Source organism: Mus musculus, chromosome 18 (assembly GCF_000001635.26).
Source record: "Mus musculus strain C57BL/6J chromosome 18, GRCm38.p6 C57BL/6J".
Taxonomy (NCBI): domain Eukaryota; kingdom Metazoa; phylum Chordata; class Mammalia; order Rodentia; family Muridae; genus Mus; species Mus musculus.
The window spans coordinates 72,925,160-72,938,313 of NC_000084.6; positions in this window are offsets into that span (position 1 = coordinate 72,925,160).

Here is a 13,154-nt window from a genome sequence, read left to right on the forward strand (position 1 = left end):
AATGAAGTACTCTTTATTTCTGAGCAAGTTAATTAAAAGAAAAACTCTTTCACATGTGTCTAAACAGTTGTGAAAAATGCAGATAACCAGAGCCTCCAAAGAGAGTAACTTATAAGTTCACCACAATGAGAAAACATACTTATTTGTGTCCAAACACTTCTTCAGACCAAAGAATTTCTGGGTCTTCATCCAATGAGTGTGGTAAAGGCCTTTAACTCAGAACACTATATATCATGAGCCTATAATGAGATGATTGTCTGGAACATGACTAATTTAACTAATTAGTAAGCTTATGGTTTTTTTTAAACATTTTCATTTTTCTCTGTGTCTCTTCCTGCTCCTCCCCTATGTGTGTGTATGTATGTGTGTGTGTAATGTAGGTGTGTGCTACCATAATCTGCATGTGGAGATTAGAGGGCAACTTCATGGAGTTAGTTCTCTACATAAATTCCATGGATCTACAGATTACATTCAAATTGGCAGAATGCATGACAAACAACTTTACCTGCAGAATCATCTCTCTAGCCCAGCTTACATTTGGATGGGTAAATAGAAGTAAGAACAGAATGACACTTCCTGGACAGTTTCAGGAAATTGAGATATCTTTTGAAGGGAAATTGGAATAATCCACTGAGAAGCAAACACTAAAATGTGTCTTGTGGTCAACAATAGTCAGAATTCCAGAAGGAAAAATAATTGATTACTGGGCACCAGACTGCAACAGATATATCCATAACACAAATCCTGTACCTAAGGCTCAGAACCATTCCAGAAGACGGGACAGGAAGAGTATAAGAACCAGAAGACCAAGAAAGTTGTTATGAGATTTTTGTTTCCTACAAATGACAGTGACAGTTGATACCACAACTATTTGGCTGCCTAAAAATGAAGAAGTGCATAGCCAATTGACATTCTAGCATGGGTAAATGTTAGGGGGTGGTCCTGACCATAGACAGAAAGCTACAAAATCAAGGAAACCTGAGAGCTGGAGAAATAACACCTCCCAGAAATGAGATTCTAATTCATTAACTACTACTGAGTGGTCAGCCATGAAATTACATAATACAAGTAACACTAAATGGAATAAAGAGCTTGCAATTATAATCTAGCAGTGTGCGTGTGTGCATAACACTAATAACCAAAAGATAATATTTTATCAAAAATATAAAGAAAAGGCACAGAAAGGAAGAAATAATAGCAATAAAGACTATCTTTAACATTTATTGATGCTTAAAATTCTTGAAATTATTCCAATAAAGCTTGTAGGTAGTACTTCTGAAAAACTGCACTAATCCTTCCCAGGAAGTGACATGATCTCAAGAGCTGGCCCATCCCCATAGGTTAAGTAGCTACTTCTAATATCCTCAACACAGCCAGCAACTGGCAGGCCTTCCGTAGCAAGCTTGAAATTTGCCCCCAAATATATTGATGCTAAAATTGAAGCTTCATAGGGAGAGATGCTAAAGGTCAAAACAATACTTCTGCTTCATAGGGCACTAAATTTATTTATTTATTCATTTATTTATTTATTTATTTATTTATTTATTTAATTTTACCTCAGACTCTTTGCAATTCTCCTGCTTTGTCTTCTCAAGTGTAGAGACCACAGGCACATTTAGATTATCATTCTCCCATGAGCTAGACATTCCATAGACTTGAAAAAAAGAAAGTTGCTCAGAAAAACTTAGATATTATCATAGTTAACTAGATTTCCTTAAAGGTGGGCAATGTAGTTTAGAAAGAAATAGAAAATCAAGGAATTTTTATACATTACAAACCCTTTAAAAACAACATAATATGTTTAACTTCGACAATCTTGTTTATGTCACTATTAAGGCAAATGATACATTCTTTGTCCTTTTAGACATTGTGTAATTGCGTGCCTAGAAGACATATTGATGTATTCTCAGACCCTGAACACAGTGTTGGTAATGTTCATTTGTTATTGGTTTTCTTCCAAAGAACGCTGGCCCTATATCAAACTTGTGAAATATGAATTTTCTTTAACCCAGACACATTATTTTCTTTAACAGTGTCTAAACAGAGTCACACAATGTCAACACCATCTTCCTAGTACCCTTCAGGGACACTTAATCTTTAGTAAGATTTTTAGAACAAATACTCTTGACTTAGTATGCATTGTTTTATAACCTAATCACGATTGCAACTAACTTGAACATGAGAATCCAAAATCCTACTCATTTGGGAAGTATAAGCATCATGAAGACCAGGCTATATCTGAAATTACTAGTTGTTTTCATGTATGCACGGTCATACTTTACAATGTACTCACATTCTGTGGAGTTATGATGACTCCACATCTTACCATAAGGAAAATCATCTTACCATAGTTTCGCAGTATTCTTAGAAACCAGCACTATAAAAGATAGTCATTTTACCATAGTTTCATACTATTCTTGGAAACCAAGACTATGAAAGGAGGTATTTTAAGTATTTTTCTAGTTTTCCAAATACTCTATCAGCACGTAGGTTTAAGTTGCCAACACTTAAACTCGTAGCTCAAATTTTTCCTGAATGACTGACTTTGTTACACTAATGTGAGATGTAGCTTGCACCCCAGCAGTCCTGAACCTCCTTCTTTGACTTGATTTAAAACCAAACCATGTAATTCAGAAGTTACCATTAAATATCAAAGACACATTTTAAAGTCTGTCCACAACTCTTGGGAAGACCCGAGAATCTCACTTGATATTCATTCATCCATCAAATATTTATTGAGTCTTTTGATCCCAATACAATTAGCATTTGTAACCAACACAGACTCTCTATAAATTATAAGAGAGTCTTTCATACATACATAAATCTTGCTCCCTCCACTATCAAATCTATATATAACAATTAAATATTTAAGCAGCTTCAGCTGCAATTTTATCACCTTTAATGTAAAAAGATACATAAATATACCTGTAAGTATATAATAACTACAGAAATTAGTAAGAACTTTAAGAGTATATGTGTTTAAACTGTGGGTGTTGTATGCCCCAGGCTACATGGTTTTTCTGTTATGTGATATTTTTTCCTCCATAGCATGTTATCAGGGTACCAAATGTCATATTTTTATGCCTCTGCTAGATTATAACTAGGGTTGTAAGCTGCTTGAACCAATAGACTACAGTCACAATAGCTTTCATGGTAGCATGTGACTAGAATTTTTCCATCCCTTCCTTTTTCTTCAAATCTAGGATGGACCATGTCTATGTGAACCCTCCAGATTTTTTTATCATTGATAAGTGGTCAAAGTATAGAGAAATGTCTTCAATCAAGACTTTGGGTGTTCAGTCATTCACTAATGACTAATTGAAATGAGTTGATTCTTAAGGAAAAAGTTAACACGGTTAGTGACGCTGGTCCTTTTCAGTCTAGACCTTCTTAAAGACAGTGAACTGTGTCATGTTCACCGCTGTAAGTCTGGGATTTATCATTATGTCTCACAATCGTTAAGCACTTGAGAACTATTTGGTGAATGAACGAATGATTGCATCAATGGAGAGAGAGTGTATTTCAGTCAGTCAGACCTGAAAACGGCAGATGAGAAGCAAGTGTTGCAATGATCACAGTCGTGCACCAGCAGCGCTCCTCAGTATTGCAGCCTACATCTTACCTGCAGTACAGATCATTATTGTTACTGCAGTTTTTATAATGTACAGCTTGTGAGGCTGGCTACTTTAATGACTCTTTGGGGAGTTATATGGAAACTATTCTAGAAACTGAAACATTGCTGCTCTAAGATGTTCAGTTTATTATCCAAGCCATGCAACTAGTTGGGATGAGGTGGGAGACTCAATTGTAGCATCTTCTACTTAAGTGTGGTGCTGTCTCCTCACTTAATTGCAAATAGTATCAGTAGTATTAATCATTACTATATCTTTCCGCTGCTAATATTACTAAATATGATGATGCAAGACTTTTAAGCTCTGCCTATGCACAGGAACTCCGGGATAAAGATAAACATTCCGAATAGAAAAAGAACTGATTTCTTAGGATCAGCCAGTATAATTCTGCATAATATACTTTCACCAGTAAGCTAGCTACAATGAAGCAAATTTCAAGTTTCCATTAAAGACAATCAATAGGCGTCTATCTCTTTCTTCTTTTCAATAACTCAAATAAAATTTACTTCTAAAACTTAATGATTTTCTCATTTTACAAATATATGATTCATATTCATAGAAAGAAACAATGGGTTTCACAGAGTACTGGATTATTCTATATTACTTTGGTATCTAGAACTATAGTAGTATTGCCTGATTGGTATTCAGTAAATATTTATTCAATCATGTCTTAGCCCGTTTTGAAACAACGTATATTTTAATTACATCTTTGATATTTCAACTTTGAAAGAGTAACTTGCCACGAGGAATAAAGTCGTGCTTTGCAAATGACTAGTTATTAACACAGCCAAGAGGTTCATGGAAGTATCGCGGGGCAACGTTAGTGGGAGGTGAACAACCTCTCCTGCCAATCGATCGTAATGAGAGGACTGGAAGACACTGGGTCAAGGGAGAAGTTAGGACCAGGAGCGCTTGAGTAGAAACAAAAGGGAACTTGGAGGAACCATTTGATAAGCAGAGTGTTCCTGTCATAAAAGCAATACAGGAGCAAAAGGAAATGACAAGCTAATAGGAACCCTAGTGAGAGACAGCTGGTACACATTTCTTCCAACACGGCAGGCTGAACGATCACTGCCATTCTTGTTAGAGTGCTCTAGAGTTTCCAGACAGCACTGGTTCTCTGGTTTCTCCAGCCTTGGGTGCCCTCGGCACAATCAAACCAATGAGAAAGAAAAATGATGAGAAAGAAATCCCCTAAGAGCCGAAGAACAGAATGAGTCTCGACATGGATTCCAAACCGAAGTGCCAAGCAGCATCAGTTACCACAGGGAAGCAAGTATCCCCACATCGCCAATAAGAATGCTCTTACTGCTAAACTTCAGAAGGATTGGGCGCAGAAAAATACCAGGTGCCTTGACGGCCACTCGACGCATTTAGGCAGAAGAGGGTGGACATCAGAAATGTGGAGAAGCAAAGTTTAATGTCAGGTAAGCTTTTTGACTCCATGTGGCCTTCAAATCTTCAAATTCTTTTGTTTGTTTGTTTGTTTTCGAGACATGGTTTCTCTGTATAGCCCTGGCTGTCCTGGACTCACTTTGTAGACCAGGCTGGCCTCGAACTCAGAAATCTGCCTGCCTCTGCCTCCCAAGTGCTGGAATTAAAGGTGGGCGCCACCACCACCCAGCAAATCTTTAAATTCTAATACCATATTATTAGCTCATACAACAAAGTTCACTCAAAAGTGTTCAAAGGAATGTCACATAACTCGTGAACTATAAGAAATGTTTCCCATACAGAATCACCTCAGAACAAAGGCTGAAGATAGTAACATACCCCATGTGTGAATGAAGGACTGTTCAGCTATGCAGCACTTACAATCCTAGGATACCAGACAACCCCACAGAACCTCAAGGAAGCAACACACAAGCATTGGGATTACTTCCCATTAGAAACCCAGAAAAATGGCATTTGGTTACCTAGTGTTGATGAAGGACCTACTGTATGATAGCTGTAGTTCTGAACACTGTGAATACAGAGATCAAAGTCATAGTCCAAGACTTGACACATAAAGGTTACATTCTTGTGACAAAAGAAAGAAAATAAAAACACACGTGTGTGTTACATTCTGAAGGGCTAAGTGCTGAAGAGATAAAAATGACTTGTACTAAGACAATGTGGGGGGTGGGGGAAGATCATCATGTTTTAGATGACTAGAATTAGATGGCTGAGAATTGAGGAAGCCATGAGCAAGCCTCCTGGTTGTCTAGAGGAAGACAGATGACAGAAGAGAAGGCCCGTCCATGAAGTTATTTTCAATGAAAACCAGGTGAGGAGGAAACCAGATTGTACAGATTGTACAACAGTTCAACAGTTCAGTTGGCTGGTTTTCGGTTGTTCCTCTGGGTTAGGATAGAAGTCCCTGACTTGACAGTTTAAAGGGTTAGGTCAAATTCATATGTAGATTAGAGGCTAGAAAACAAACAGGCGAGGTTAAAAAAAAAGCAAGAATTATTAAGTGTTTCAAAACTGTAGGTAATAAAAAGGTAGGCTCGATCACATCTAAAAGTGAGGGATATGTAGGGATTGGGATATTATTTAACCACAAAAAGAGTAAAATGTTACCATGAATTGCAACACAGATAGTCAAATGAACACCATATGTTCACTTGTAAAATCAACTAGTAGATTTTAGACAAAGGGGTTTTAGAATAAAGCCTATCAGAGACGGAGAAGGTTATGCAGGGAACAGAATGGAAAGAGGGTGTGGCTCCTGGGGACAGAGTTGCAGTTGGCTAGGAGAAATAACTTTTAAAGCCCTTTAGCTCGGCAGGTCAACTGGCATTAAGCACAATTATATATCCTAAAGGAGTCAGTATATTTGTTTTTGAATGTTCTCAACACACGTGATGGGTAATAGGCATATCAGATAATGTGATCTGATCAATACACATTGCAAATGTGTAATGAAATGTTCCACATTGCTCATAAATATCTAAAAGTCCCAATTTAAAAAAAAACTATATTTAGAACATATGTGTATGGATCCATGGCTTGCTGCAGTTCAGTATGGTTTTATCTGAAGATAGATGACATCTTTACTCACTGTCCTTAAATACAGCACCATCAGTTTAAGATTGGGTTGCCCATGATGCTTGGACCTTTATGTAACTCTTTTTCAGTTTAGTCAACTTTTCAGGGGCTAGCTTGGAGACCTTTTTTTTAAAAAGTCTAAAATAAAGATAAGGACATTGCTTTTTTTTTCCAGAAATGGAAATTATTTTAACCTGCTTATTTATACTTTTGAATCATCACCTATTTAGGATGAAAAACCTCCTGCTACTACACATTACACTAGCAGGCACACAATTACATGCAAAGTTTAATACATATGCCTGGCATCATGACTGCCTGTTTTCACCTAACTGTGCATCTGTAACATCCTTAGACTCCCTGGGAGGTAAATTGGCTCCTGGAGAGACTGAGGCAATGAGACAAGAGTGTAAGTGGCTGGCTGGCTAGTGGTCACTAAGATCACAGCAGGAAATGGTTTTAGCCTCATGCTCAGCACCACTCTTCCTTAGTCATTCAGCAGTTCTTTTCCTGAAATGCTCTACGAAAATATTCATGAAGAGCGCCAGATGGATTCATCATAATTGACATTTTTGGATTTAAAAGTGTCTGAGAGACAGTTTGCACGTTCCATAAAATGAAGGGGCGTTGGACTTGACAATTGCGAAATGCTATGCTGGTGGCAGTTTGCTTTCTGTGCAATCAGAAATTGTTTTTATTGTTGCGAGTGAGACTTACAATCTGTCCATCTGAATACCGTTTCAAAAAATTATGCAGGCCCCAGTATAGTTGGAGCTCATGTTGGTAAACTAGTAGGTAGGATTTTGTCCTGGTGTTTAGCTGCCTCTTCTTCTCACCCTTCTGCTCAAGCTTCTTGAGAAGAATAAACTATTTATCCAAACTAAGAACTAACGAAAATTTGTGATCAATACTTTTTGTTGTTGTTGTTGTTGTTGTTGTTGTTGTTGTGACAGGGTTTCTCTGTGTAGCCCTGGCTGTTCTGCAACTCAGAAATCCTCCTGCCTCTGCCTCTGCCTCTGCCTCTGCCTCTGCCTCTGCCTCTGCCTCTGCCTCTGCCTCTGCCTCTGCCTCTGCCTCTGCCTCTGCCTCTGCCTCTGCCTCTGCCTTCCAAGTGCTGGGATTAAAGACATGCACCACCACTGCTCAGAGTGATCAATATTTGACTAGCATGTGTGCCCTTTGATTCAATTCTTAGTAAACAATAAAGCGGATGGGGCATGGAGAAAGATTTCCCCCCTCTTGCCCCCCCCCAGACCACCGCTTTATGTTGTCTTCATTTTTTCCATTTTTTTTTTCAGGACTTCTGAGTTGTTAAGGTCTCAGAAGGACCAGTCCCACATCACAGTCACAGAATGCCTTCCAAAAGAGGCATTTGATTGTTAAAAGATGAATCTGCACAGAGTAATCCTGAGTTTGAAGTTTTAAATTTTAAAGGACGAGTGAGTGGGTTGACTAGTATCTCTACAAATTGACGTTCACATGGAACCTCAGAAGATAGCCATATTTAGAAATAGAGTCTTTGTCACTTTGATCAATTAAGGCTCCCAAGCTGAAGACATTCTCGATTTTGGTGGGCCCATGTGGTGGCTTGAATGAGAATGCTCTTCATGTGTTGAACACTTGTTTCCCTGTGGGTGGCACTGTTTGTAGATGTTTATGAGCTGCAGCCTTGCTGGAAAACATATGTCACCGGAGAGGGCTCTGAGTCTTGATAGCTTTCCCCACGTCAGTTATGGGTTTGAACTAATATGTGGGATATGGCTTCCTGTTTCTGCTGCCATGCCTGCCACATGCTTCCATGTTTCCCAGCTCTGATGGACTCTCTATCACGTTGGAACCATAGACAAAATAAAACATCTTATATAAATTGGCTTGATCATGCTATTGTTCTATTACAGCAGCGGAGAAGTAACTAATGCGGCCCCCACTGGTGCTGATACTCTCAGTGAAACAGAAAAGAGGCAGAACGAAGCCATGTGAAAACTGAGTCAGAGGTGACACAGAACTGTGATGCAGTAAATCCAGGAACATACGGAGCAACCAGAAACTGGAAGAGATATGGGAAGATTCTGCCCAAATGTCTTCAAAGGGTCTACAACCACACCAATACCCAGAATTGGAACCTTCCGTCTTCCTTTCAAGGCTTTAAGTTACTAAGCCTGTGGCAATTTTTTTTCCACTTTTTATTAGGTATTTCGCTCATTTACATTTGCAATGCTATACCAAAAGTCCCCCATAGCCACCCACCCCCTCTCCCCTACCCACCCACTCCCCTTTTATGGCCCTGGCGTTCCCCTGTACTGGGGCATATAAAGTTTGCGTGTCCAATGGGCCTCTCTTTCCAGTGATGGCCGACTAGGCCATCTTTTGATGCATATGCAGCTAGAGTCAAGAGCTCCGGGGTACTGGTTAGTTCATAATGTTGTTCCACCTATAGGGTTGCAGCTCCCTTTAGCTTCTTTGGTACTTTCTCTAGCTCCTTCATTGGGGGCCATGTGATCCATCCAATAGCCGACTGTGAGCATCCACTTCTATGTTTGCTAGGCCCAGGCATACTCTGACAAGAGACAGCTATATCAGGGTCCTTTCAGCATAATCTTGCTAGTGTATGCAATGGTGTCAGCATTTGGAAGCTGATTATGGGATGGATCCCCGGATATGCTAGTGTCTACATGGTCCATCCTTTTATCTCAGCTCCAAACTTTGTCTCTGTAACTCCTTCCAAGGGTGTTTTGTTCCCTCTTCTAAGGAGGGGCATAGTGTTCACACTTCAGTCTTCATTTTTCTTGAGTTTCATGTGTTTAGGAAATTGTATCTTATATCTTGGGTATCTTAGGTTTTGGGCTAATATCCACTTATCAGTGAGTACATATTGTGTGAGTTCCTTTGTGAATGTGTTACCTCACTCAGGATGATGCCCTCCAGGTCGATCCATTTGGCTAGGAATTTCATAAATTCATTCTTTTTAATAGCTGAGTAGTACTCCATTGTGTAGATGTACCACATTTTCTGTATCCATTCCTCTGTTGAGGGGCATCTGGGTTCCTTCCAGCTTCTGGCTATTATAAATAAGGCTGCTATGAACATAGTGGAGCATGTGTCCTTCTTACCAGTTGGGGCATCTTCTGGATATATGCCCAGGAGAGGTATTGCTGGATCCTCCGGTAGTACTATATCCAGTTTTCTGAGGAACCGCCAGACTGATTTCCAGAGTGGTTGTACAAGCCTGCAATCCCACCAACAATGGAGGAGTGTTCCTCTTTCTCCACATCCACGCCAGCATCTGCTGTCACCTGAATTTTTGATCTTAGCCATTCTGACTGGTGTGAGGTGGAATCTCAGGGTTGTTTTGATTTGCATTTCCCTGATGATTAAGGATGTTGAGCATTTTTTCAGGTGCTTCTCTGCCATTCGGTATTCCTCAGGTGAGAATTCTTTGTTCAGTTCTGAGCCCCATTTTTTAATGGGGTTATTTGATTTTCTGAAGTCCACCTTCTTGAGTTCTTTATATATGTTGGATATTAGTCCCCTATCTGATTTAGGATAGGTAAAGATCCTTTCCCAATCTGTTGGTGGTCTTTTTGTCTTATTGACGGTGTCTTTTGCCTTGCAGAAACTTTGGAGTTTCATTAGGTCCCATTTGTCAATTCTCGATCTTACAGAGCAAGCCATTGCTGTTCTGTTCAGGAATTTTTCCCCTGTACCCATATCTTCAAGGCTTTTCCCCACTTTCTCCTCTATAAGTTTCAGTGTCTCTGGTTTTATGTGAAGTTCCTTGATCCACTTAGATTTGACCTTAGTACAAGGAGATAAGTATGGATCAATTCGCATTCTTCTACATGATAACAACCAGTTGTGCCAGCACCAATTGTTGAAAATGCTGTCTTTCTTCCACTGGATGGTTTTAGCTCCCTTGTCGAAGATCAAGTGACCATAGGTGTGTGGGTTCATTTCTGGGTCTTCAATTCTATTCCATTGGTCTACTTGACTGTCTCTATACCAGTACCATGCAGTTTTTATCACAATTGCCCTGTAGTAAAGCTTTAGGTCAGGCATGGTGATTCCACCAGAGGTTCTTTTATCCTTGAGAAGAGTTTTTGCTATCCTAGGTTTTTTGTTATTCCAGATGAATTTGCAAATTGCTCCTTCTAATTCGTTGAAGAATTGAGTTGGAATTTTGATGGGGATTGCATTGAATCTGTAGATTGCTTTTGGCAAGATAGCCATTTTTACAATGTTGATCCTGCCAATCCATGAGCATGGGAGATCTTTCCATCTTCTGAGATCTTCTTTAATTTCTTTCTTCAGAGACATGAAGTTTTTATCATACAGATCTTTTACTTCCTTAGTTAGAGTCACGCCGAGATATTTCATATTATTTGTGACTATTGAGAAGGGTGTTGTTTCCCTAATTTCTTTCTCAGCCTGTTTATTCTTTGTGTAGAGAAAGGCCATTGACTTGTTTGAGTTAATTTTATATCCAGCTACTTCACCAAAGCTGTTTATCAGGTTTAGGAGTTCTCTGGTGGAATTTTTAGGGTCACTTATATATACTATCATATCATCTGCAAAAAGTGATATTTTGACTTCCTCTTTTCCAATTTGTATCCCCTTGATCTCCTTTTGTTGTCGAATTGCTCTGGCTAATACTTCAAGTACTATGTTGAAAAGGTAGGGAGAAAGTGGGCAACCTTGTCTAGTCCCTGATTTTAGTGGGATTGCTTCCAGCTTCTCTCCATTTACTTTGATGTTGGCTACTGGTTTGCTGTAGATTGCTTTTATTATGTTTAGGTATGGGCCTTGAATTCCTGATCTTTCCAAAACTTTTATCATGAATGGGTGTTGGATCTTGTCAAATGCTTTTTCTGCATCTAACGAGATGATCATGTGGTTTTTGTCTTTGAGTTTGTTTATATAATGGATTACATTGATGGATTTTCGTATATTAAACCATCCCTGCATCCCTGGAATAAAACCTACTTGGTCAGGATGGATGATTGCTTTAATGTGTTCTTGGATTCGGTTAGCGAGAATTTTATTAAGGATTTTTGCATCGATATTCATAAGAGAAATTGGTCTGAAGTTCTCTATCTTTGTTGGATCTTTCTGTGGTTTAGGTATCAGAGTAATAGTGGCTTCATAAAATGAGTTGGGTAGAGTACCTTCTACTTCTATCTTGTGAAATAGTTTGTGCAGAACTGGAATTAGATCTTCTTTGAAGGTCTGATAGAACTCTGCACTAAACCCATCTGGTCCTGGGCTTTTTTTGGCTGGGAGACTATTAATAACTGCTTCTATTTCTTTAGGGGATATGGGACTGTTTAGAAGGTCAACTTGATCCTGATTCAACTTTGGTACCTGGTATCTGTCCAGAAATTTGTCCATTTCGTCCAGGTTTTCCAGTTTTGTTGAGTATAAGCTTTTGAGGAAGGATCTGATGGTGTTTTGGATTTCTTCAGGATCTGTTGTTATGTCTCCCTTTTCATTTCTGATTTTGTTGATTAGGATTTTGTCCTTTTGCCCTCTAGTGAGTCTAGCTAAGGGCTTATCTATCTTGTTGATTTTCTCAAAGAACCAACTCCTCGTTAGGTTAATTCTTTGAATAGTTCTTCTTGTTTCCACTTGGTTAATTTCACCCCTGCGTTTGATTATTTCCTGCCGTCTACTCCTCTTGGGTGAATTTGCTTCCTTTTTTTCTAGAGCTTTTAGATGTGTTGTCAAGCTGCTAGTATGTGCTCTCTCCCGTTTCTTCTTGGAGGTACTCAGAGCTATGAGTTTCCCTCTTAGAAATGCTTTCATTGTGTCCCAAAGGTTTGGGTACGTTGTGGCTTCATTTTCATTAAACTCTAAAAAGTCTTTAATTTCTTTCTTTATTCCTTCCTTGACCAAGGTATCATTGAGAAGAGTGTTGTTCAGTTTCCACGTGAATGTTGGCTTTCCATTCTTAATGTTGTTATTGATGATCAGCCTTAGTGCATGGTGATCTGATAGGATACATGGGACAATTTCAATATTTTTGTATCTGTTGAGGCCTATTTTGTGACCAATTATATGGTCAATTTTGGAGAAGGTCCCGTGAGGTGCTGAGAAGAAGGTATATCCTTTTGTTTTAGGATTAAATATTCTGTAGATATCTGTCAGGTCCATTTGTTTCATAACTTCTGTTAGTTTCACTGTGTCCCTGTTTAGTTTCTGTTTCCACGATCTGTCCATTGATGAAAGTGGTGTGTTGAGGTCTCCCACTATTATTGTGTGAGGTGCAATGTGTGCTTTGAGCTTTACTAAAGTGTCTTTAATGAATGTGGCTGCCCTTGCATTTGGAGCGTAGATATTCAGAATTGAGAGTTCCTCTTGGAGGATTTTACCTTTGACGAGTATGAAGTGTCCCTCCTTGTCTTTTTTGATAACTTTGGGTTGGAAGTCGATTTTATCTGATATTAGAATGGCTACTCCAGCCTGTTTCTTCAGACCATTTGCTTGGAAAATTGTTTT